This window comes from Adiantum capillus-veneris, chromosome 15 (assembly GCF_014529385.1).
Source record: "Adiantum capillus-veneris isolate H3 chromosome 15, ASM1452938v2, whole genome shotgun sequence".
Taxonomy (NCBI): domain Eukaryota; kingdom Viridiplantae; phylum Streptophyta; class Polypodiopsida; order Polypodiales; family Pteridaceae; genus Adiantum; species Adiantum capillus-veneris.
This window is the reverse complement of record NC_140945.1, coordinates 151142751-151153014: the sequence shown is the minus strand read 5'-3', so window position 1 is coordinate 151153014 and position 10264 is coordinate 151142751.

Genomic DNA, 10264 nt, shown 5'->3' with positions numbered 1-10264 from the left:
CTGGCTTGAAGTTCCTTCCTTGCTTTTGTAAGAGAACCGACCCAAAAGCTACTGACCCCACACTAATAGATACATAGAAAATCGACTGCAAGTCGGGAGGACTCACTGTTTGTAAAGCACACAATACCTCCTTGATGCCATCAAAAGCCTGTTGCATGTCTTCATTCCATTCAAACCCTTGAACTCTTTGACTCAATTTCTGGAGAGGATACACATACTGACATAGCATCCATAAAAAACGTGACAAGTACCTAAGCTTATGCACAAATGATGCTAAATCCTTTGTGTTGTTGGGCGGATCCATAAGCAACAAAGCCTTAACTTTCTCTGGGTCAGCTTCTATTCCATTTTGGGAAACCACATGTCCTAGAAAATGGACTCTGGCATGAACAAATTTACACTTCTTTGGGTTGAGTTGCCCACCCTCTTGTTGAAGCCTTTCAAAACTCAACCTCAGCTTCTCCAAATGTGTGACCCTTGAGCTATAACACCCAATGTCATCCATGAAAACACGAATGAACTTACCCAAGTAGGGACCAAACACTCTATTCATCCATCCTTGGAAGGTAGCATATGCATTAACTAGCCCAAAAGGCATTCTTTTGTAGGAAAAACAACCCCAGGGAGTAATGAAGGTCGTCTTCAATCGATCTTAGATCGCTATCAAGATTTGAAAGTAGCAAGAAAATCCATCCATGATTGAGTAACGTTCATGACCTGCAACCTGATTGAGTATTTCATCTAGAAAGGGTAGTGTATAATGATTCCTTTTTGTGGCAGCATTCAAAGGTTTGAAATCAACACATATCCTAAATCTTCCGTTCTTCTTGGGCACAATAACAAATGGAGAGACCCATTCGGACTCCTCCACTCAAAAGATGAAATCTGCTTCCAAAAGCTTCATCACCTCTTCATGAAGTGCCTTCTCATGAATGACCCCCAACCTCCTAAGCTTTTGAACCTTTGGCTTGGCACCTTCTTTTAGATTGATTCTATGCTCGACTCCTTTAGCTCCTTGCAACTCTGTATATTCAGTGGCGAATAGCTTTGGAAACTCTGTAAACATGTCTTCATACTCCTTTTTTTCTTTTTCTGTCAAGTCCTCTCCTAGCATGCTCCTTACATTCACTTTGGCAGGCTCTACATTTGCTTTTGGACTATCCTTCTCCTCTTTGACCTTCACATCATGCATTGATACTTCCTTTTCAACACTTATCCCAAAAAGATCAGGACATAATTGCATCAATCCTTCTTCTACACTTTCTTCCGATGTCGTAGACGACGCATCACTATCGTATGACGTAGTTTCTGTCGAATCTGTATCTTGCATCTCCAATAGGGGCTGTGTATGGCTCTCGTGTGTCTTCATGTTGTAGACAATGTTCCTTCCTTTCTCTTTGTCGGGGATGGTGATCAAGCCCGTGCCCCAATCCTGCTTAGCACCAAGGGTTATAAGCCATGGCCTCCCTAAAATGATCGGATAAGCATTCTCACCCGCTTGCATCACGTAGCAATCAACCAAGCACTCAATCCCCAAGACTTTTATCTTCACATCTTCAGCTATTCCAAGACACCTTGCCTTTTTGTGGTTGGCCATCCTCATACGGATCGAAGCATTCACTGACATCTTAGCGCCTGCTTCCTTCATGATAGCCTCAGTCATGACACACACCTGGGCACCACCATCCACATATGCTTGCACTTCCGTCTTCTTCCCCAGTATAGCTTCAACTATTGGCACCATATCCACTGGGTGACCAATCCTCAAAGATGACACCATGCTTTGACGCTTTTCCTTCTTGGAAGGAAGCCGCGTACTCACACACTTGGTCCACTGTCTCCTCAATTTAGCATTCAAAGCCACCAACTCACCAAAAGATATATTTGCCTTTTGATTTTGTATGTCGTCAACAATATTATAGTCTTCAACACCTTGGCCAAGGAGGTACTCCTTTGGACCAATTTTCCTTCTTCGTCGCCTCTTGCTACTGTCTGGTTTGTCTTCTACCTTAGCCTTTCCTTTCCTTGCTCTTGTTTCCCTCTCTTCTTCTATCTCTTTCTCCCTATCATGCCTAGCTCTCTTATTGGCCAAAACATCCACATCTTGATGCTCAAGGGTAATGATGTTGATAGCCCTACCTTCTCCATTTCCAGGCAACAGTTGTGGAGGTTGTTGTGGCAGCAGTGCTTCTAGTGCCCACTCTTGATGATTTTCTTCTATTCTTCCTCGACCACGTCCATATAGGGGGTATATCCCTCCTCTCTCTCTTGGTGGTTCAGGACAATCAGGGGCGTAATGACCCTCTTCATCACAATTGTAGCATCTACCTTGTAGCCTTCGTCCCCTACCTCTCCCAGCTGGCCGCTCTTCTCTTTGGTTTCTATTCATTATGTTAATTCTTAATTCTTGCAATTGACCGGCAAGATCATGTAGAACCCGGGCCGTAACAGGATCTGGACCTTGAACCACTCGCTCCACTCTATCATCCGTTGTCACAGGGACCATTGGTTGCACCACAACTGGCTCAACGTGTGTCATGCCATTCGTCCCCTACCTCTCCCAGCTAGCCTCTCTTCTCTTTGGTTTCTATTCATTGTGTTAATTCTTAATTCTTGCAACTGACCGGCAAGATCATGTAGAACCCGGGCCGTAACAGGATCTGGACCTTGAACCACTCGCTCCACTCTATCATCCGTTGTCACAGGGACCATTGGTTGCACCACAACTGGCTCAGCGTGTGTCATGCCTTGCTCCCACCTTGTCTTGATCTTCTTGCTCTTGGTCTCGGCAATTTCCACAGCTCTTTCAAATGTAGCAGGCTCCTCTTGATCGACCTTCTCCTTTACACTTGGATGGAGACAATCCATAAACTGACGCACTTTAAAGAAATCCCCTGGAGGTACTTGGGATGCCGCCTCTAATTGAACCCAAAGCCCTTTGAAGTGTTGCAAAAACTCTTTAAAGTTAGCATGAACATCTTGCTGCAAACCTCTCAATTTTGTTGTCGCTTCTGTTGCGGTTAGTTTCTTCCCAAACCTGTCAAAAATTGCCAACTTCACCTGCTCCCATGTTTGCTTTTTTTCTTCCTCTAAACCTTCAAACCACTCCCGAGATTCTCCTTTGAGTGCAAGAGGAAATACATGAAGCTTTGCTTCGTCATTCACAATGTGCATACCAAGCGTATGCCACTCGAAATCCGCAATCCAGTCTTTCACATCCTCCTTCCCTGTGAACACTGGCTGACTATAAGCCATCTCTTCGGAGTCGCTTCTCCCTTGCATGAGTAAATCCACAAAAGTTGAAGTCTTGCACCTCAACCAAACCACCACTTTTATTCAATGAAGCTCCAACTTCATAGCAAAACCGCTCCACCTGGGTGCAACACCGGCAAATTTCCGCTCCCCAGCGGGATCGCCAAAGGATGATGGAGCAAAAGATGTCGTGCGCACAATCACACACCCAGAAAACTCAACACAATACGAGGAATTTACTTAAATTCCTTACCTCACTCACTACCACTCAAAATCTCCCTAAAAATTCTACCCACAAGCTCAATTTAAACTCCAAACGCCTCGACCTACAAGCCCTTGCCTGCCCGCATACACTACAAGGTGAGTCGAGGGGATCAACATTGGAAATCACGCTTGATGGTGACCAAAATATACAAGAAAAAACATCAAGAACCCAAAAACTCCAGCCACAAAAGGCCACTCTCAAACCATTGCAAAGCCTTCACCAAACTCCACTCTGTTGGACTCTTTGGAGTAGCGCCAACCCTAATGGCACCGATACAGTGTCACATAGTCTTGCAGAAAGCTGCACCTTCTTCCCTCAATTCATTGCACACACACATCCATGGAAACCTCAGAACTTCCATAGACTCTCCCAAGTGCAAAATTGAAGAGAGAAAGCTCTCATTCACTCCTCCATACACTCGAAAACAGGACGGGAACGCAACGGGATTGCACTAGACCACCTGTAAGAACCCTGCTTCCTTCCCCACACAGAGAGGTGAACGACCCCAAAATTGGCTTCCAAAATTCTCTATCAGTCCCAGCACTCACCGCAGCGTCACTGATGTGGCAATTTGAAGCCATTTCACACCTTTTTTGACCATTTTTTGACCATTTTTGGCCAGTTTTGACCCTCGACAGGCATTTTTCGCGGAAAAAACCCGAAACGGACTCCAAAATTCACCAAATTTTGTACGCTTGATCCTCGATACCCAAAGAAAATTTCCACATCCCCACATTCCAATTTTGACTACTTCTAGGGCGATGTACGTAGCACCGCAGATCAGGCGCCGCAAATAGACAGTTACCACATGTGTCAAACTTCTCGAGCGGGATGAGAGTACCCACACTTGTCACTTGCATTATTTACATTATAGAAAGCTCAAACACATTATATAGATCCAAAGTAAGCCACCTAGAACCATATCCAAGGCCCCGATACCCTATACGGGCATGTACATGTGTTCGACTGCTAGCGCACGAACCTGACTATCCACAATGTGTACACGTTGCATCTTTTTTTGAACTTGAAACCACTTTGCAAAGCTCCCGAATGCATGCATTTACATCCTTTTGTACATATGACCATGCATATAAATGCTACTTTGTACATGCCAAAAGCGGTCTATCAACGCGGCATGCTTTCATGCAACCTTCCCCCCTCCTCCATGGCTCCTTCTCCCCTAGCTCTGATACCAGTGAACGGGCAAGGGGAGTGGAACATGCTCATCACCACCTAGCCATGCCCTATATAAGCCCTTGGACTTCTAAATAAAGGGACCCCCTTGACTGCATGTCCGTCCTGGCCCTTGGCTGTGCTTGGTCCTACCATTTTCCTGACACATTCAAATCCTATTGGATGGCCATAGTGGTGGACCAATGAGAATTAGGCTACAGTAAATTTAATTCAATTCATTTAAAAAAACTTGATAAAAGAATCAATAAAAATTAAGCTCTCTAGAAGACTATTGGACAGTCTCCCAAGGGGTCCAATGAGCATTCAATAGCCCAATGGCTTGCTTGATTCCTATTGGCCAAAAGACTAAGAGGTCCAATGAGGGTTTAATTGCACTATTTAAATAGCTAAAGCTCTCACAAAAGGGGAAAGGGGTACACACGTCACAAGGCTATCACTTAGGCTTCTTAGTTGTCATTGGCTAAGCTTTGCAGGGGCCAATAGGATGCCAACATGAGAAAATAGCAAGAGGGGTCGACCAAGAGAGAGAGGGGGCTGATTTTTGCAAGGTATTATCACACACACACACACACTCACACAATCTCATGTGTGAAGTAAGGAAGACTATCTCCTTCTCAAGCTTTAATGGAAAGCTCATCATCTACACCAAGCTTGTGAGAAGGGAGGCCTACACCAACAACTGTGGGCTTTGTGATGCAAATCCAACCAAGAGCCAAGATCCAATGCATGTCCATATCCTCTACCATGCTAATTACTAAGCTATTAAGAGTGATTATGTGAGGAGACATACTTCTTTCTTGTAAGAATACTCCTTCTTCCTCTCGATCTACTCTCATACCCCGCTAGCTCTCACCATCTTGGAAGGTGTGTGCGGTCTTGGGTTTGAGACCGTGAGGGAATTGATGTTGTGTTTTCAAGTGTAAGCTTGGTGCTTGATGCTTCCATCTTCATTGCACCAGTAAGTTATTGAAGGAACACAAAGTATTGTATTGTAAAATGTCTCCCTTGATGGGGGAAACCTATCATATTAGGAGAAAGTTGAACTCACTTTTGGGCCTTTCAGTTCTAGAGAGAGAGAGAGAGTGGCACTCAACCAATGAAGAAGAGGCTAATGTTACGTTGAGAATCGACATTTTGGAGCCAAGCTCTTTTAGAAAAGAGGGAGAAAATATTATTTTTGTTCATCAAATTGCACAATTTCATGCTTTCAAGGCATAAATGCCATAAGTCGTACTAACTCTATACCGACAAATTTCAGAACTTTCATTGAAGACTCTATCTAGTATCTATGTTTCCATCCAAATATGACTTCGAGTAGCTCTACTTCCCTCTCAAAACTTCGTCCCTTTTTCATATTTGCGCTAACCTTTCTGTGTATTCTAGTGCACACCATGACTACTTCTCGAAGGCCTAGCACTACCATTGACTCTGTTAGTATTTTTAATAGTTATACTACAAATGATCAAGCATGGATACCATCTCGAATAACTATCGGAAGTTGGATTCTACTGCAAACTAGGAGGAGGAAGAGGAGGCAATGCAATGATTTCGTGGAGGCTTTCAAGGGACAAGTTAAAAAGTTCAAAGTGTGTGCACAAAACAAGCGGGTGAAAGAGGTCCTCATACAATATGCTTTCCAGCATGCAGACTTAAGGTTGCAAACATCTCCTCCAAGTTTTCCACAACATTGACCTAGCTATAAGTTACTTTGAGCATCTCACTTAGTACATGATTATATTTGAAGGTTAAGTGGTGGATATCATCTTTGATATGTTTCAGATATTTATCCATCGAATAGGACAGATTGGCAACCAGTTGAGAGCATAGTTGGGATTTTTGATGCTTTCCATGCATTTATTGGTGAGCAAATGTACCGAGGAAGACAACACAAGGAACTTGCAGATAATGGAATATTCTTTTATGATCCAGATTGTAGTATTAATGCAATCGGTTCTACAACTTTAAGTACGTTATAAAATATATAGACTAAAAAACAAAAAGAAGTCCAAAACGCACGAACAAATAAACATTACAAGAGACACAACCCCAAGAAGCGAGTGTCGCATTTACATTCTATGTGCATGTGTCCTATGCACTCTTAAGGGAGACTATGGTAGTCGATTAGCAACATATTGTTCAATTAGATAATTGTGTGGTGCCTGGTTTGGGAGCATCTTAAGTTAAAGATACTCTCACACGAGGAGGAGGTAACTGTTTTGATTTACCTTTATAGGGTAAAAGGTCCAATAAGAATTGGACCCTGTGGAGGGACCCCTGACTCCCTAACTTTGAGTAGATAAAGGTCCAATTACAGGAAACAATAAGCCTATTGGTGAGGCACTTAGTTGAGTGCAACTTTAGATTGTGGTCATCGGATCTAGGTTTGAGCTGTGCTAGTCATAGTGTCCCATTTTACCCCTTTGGTGTGGCCTCCCATTCACGACCACTTTTGTTACACGTAGATTTTTGGTCGTCATTGTGTGTTGTTGTTGAAATCTATTCATGATACGATTTTTAGGGGATGTAGGGATTGTTGCGCTCTTTCCACGCACCCATCCAATCCAAAAATGGTGCTCTGTGTTAAAGGCAATTTGTTGCCCACCTTAGGTGGCCCACTATTGGGTGTTTTACTGTAACTTTATCTTAAAGATGTTAAGTTACTATTTTGATTTGTGTTACCATTCTCCTCCTCCATGTCGGGCCACTATAGAAGCCATAAGCCTCATTTTTTATGGTTCATAACACTAATACGCATTTATCCAATCAAGTGGCTTAATCTACGTGTCGCTATGCGGTACATGAGCTTTTTGATTAAGTTTGGCCATGGTGGATGACCATGAATGAAACCTATTTTATCTTATTAATGACACATCTTTATGTCTAGCACAAGTAGCAAACACTATGAAAATTTGAAAAAGTTTACCGTGACCTTTTATCGCGGTTTGTAGAGAGAGAGAGAGAGTCCAAAATGGGCGGGCCAAAGAAGAGACAGGGAGGCAGAAGGGATTTTTTTTCATTTCAAATATTATGGCCGCTATTATTGTGTTTATTACCACACAAATTATCGCGATTATTATTGCTTCTTTTGTTGCGCTTATTACCAACCCCCACTTTGGCGTTTAAATATTGAAATTTGGGTATTTCCCTTTGTTTTTGCTTGTGAAGAAACTTTAAAGAACATTATTTAAAATTTCAAAAATGAACAAAAATTGATGTTAAAACACGAAACAACGGCTATGTGGATAAACATGAAACTACAAAGAGGAAGCTCCATCCCAGAGTTATGCTTGTGCCTCCGTGTAAAGTAAGCAGCCTCAGAGATGAGAAGCCAAACATGGACGCTATTTATTGCTGCTATTATTACTGACCCCTAGTTTGGCACTTAAACATTTAAATTTGGGTATTTCCATCAGTTTTGCATGTGAAAAATAAATAAAGAACACTATTTGAAATTTCAAAAAATGATAGAGGGGCAACTGGTTCATCCCATCATAGAAAAAATTGCTTTAGGATGTTGCGACATGTTATGCACAAACAAAGAGGACATGATCCATGAGGGAGCCTCGATCTTAGTAGGCACAACTCCACCATGTGGATCCACTCCAGCAATGTGCACGTGGCTCCCTCTTTTGCAAGAATCCTCCTCATTCTCTTGCAAATGAGGGAAGGCATGGACACCAACATATCTCAGGTTAGCAGTTGCAAGGATCCATTTGCCTCCATTGTCGTATCTCTCATGTTTCCACACTTTGATATCACGAACTAGCCATCATGGTAGTTGATCCAGGGTTCGATTAGTTGGAACTGACTCTTGAATTTGCTGCCTTGGTGTCTAATGATTGACTTACTAGGAACAATGTTGAAATGTAGCCAGAATGACAACTTATCATGCTTGACAAAATTAGAGAGAGAGAGAGAGAGAGAGAGAGAGAGAGATGAATGGGTGATGCGACAAAAAAAAATAAAAATGAATAAAATCTACAAAATGTTTACAAATCATCTTGCAAAAGATCTCTACAAGTAGCTTGATCTAGATCTAAACTCATGGCTCCTAAATCAATAAAGAGAGAAATTGAATTTTTGTTTGTGGATATGCTCGCTTCATCTTCTTCGAAAACGACATCTTCCATCTCATCATCGTCATCATGGAAATCATCCTCATTGAGATTGGCGGTGCTGGGACTTGAATCATTGATCTCTCTCTTCCTTGACTCCCACCTCATCCAATGTATTAGGTGGGAGAGGGTTGAAGATAGTCTCCACTTCATTAGTGGAAAAAATGGTCCTTCATCGAGGTGTTATGGGAACTTCGAACAAAAGTTTTGGTTGATGGATTGATAAGATGTAGATGATCTATAGAAGAGAAGTTCAAAGTGAGTGACATTGGTATCATGTTACAAGAAAATAAGGGTAAAGATGGTTTACACTCACCTGCTCACAATTGTGTGGTAGAACTAAGTTGTTATACGTCCCCATGTGATACACACTAGAGTCCACTGTGTAGAGCTCATTCTCATGTCATCTAGACACATTTGAAAACCATTTTCACTCAAAGATGAAGGCATGAAAGGTTCTAAAATTGAGCTTTAATATCCTTTCAATAGTCCCACAGTATATGGTTTCATCACCATTTGTGTCAAAGTTTCCCATGACTTCACAATCCATGGTGGTTCGACGCTCATCAATGTGGCGCATACAAAAGTGTCGATCCTTGGACCACATAGAGTTAAAGAAAAGACATTATAAAATAGAAAAAAATATACAATCAATTACAAAGATAAAATCAAGAGAGAACTATGCAATGTGCAATAGTTTTATCATATGAATACTATACCTTTGGCACGCAACCTCGTGCATACTCCCATTCTTTGTTGATGATGTCCTCTAATCGTGCATACTCCCATTATTTGTTGGTGATGTCCTCTCTATGTGCCTTTGCTTTGGTCATTCTCTCATGGATCCACTCGGCACTAATGAGATCTGGGAGACATGCAAGATGTTGAGGTACTAGGGGTGCTCTCTTGCCTCCATGAGCCTACTCCCATGCTGCCCTCTCTTGCAAATGCCCTACCTTTTCCATTGTCCACAAGTACACCCACCTGGTCCTAACCTTTGCATTGAGGATACAAAAGTTGTTGACAACTTGGCTTAGATCCATATCCATGTTAAATAATTTTCCCTTTTCACTCGTTAAGTGTGAAGTCATCCTTGCATCCTCCTCATCTGACCACATGCGAGGCAGAGGGATCAACTTGTGTCAAATACTTAATACTCCTCTTCGACCTTTACATCATGCATTGATGCTTCCTTTTCAACACTTATCCCAAAATGATCAGGACATAATTGCATCAATCCTTCTTCTACACTTTCTTCCTATGTCGTAGACGACGCATCACTATCGTATGACGTAGTTTCTGTCGAATCTGTATCTTGCATCTCCAATAGGGGCTGTGTACGTCTCTCGTGTGTCTTCATGTTGTAGACAATGGTCCTTACTTCCTCTTTGTCGGGGATGGTGATCAAGCCCGTGCCCCAATCCTGCTTAGCACCAAG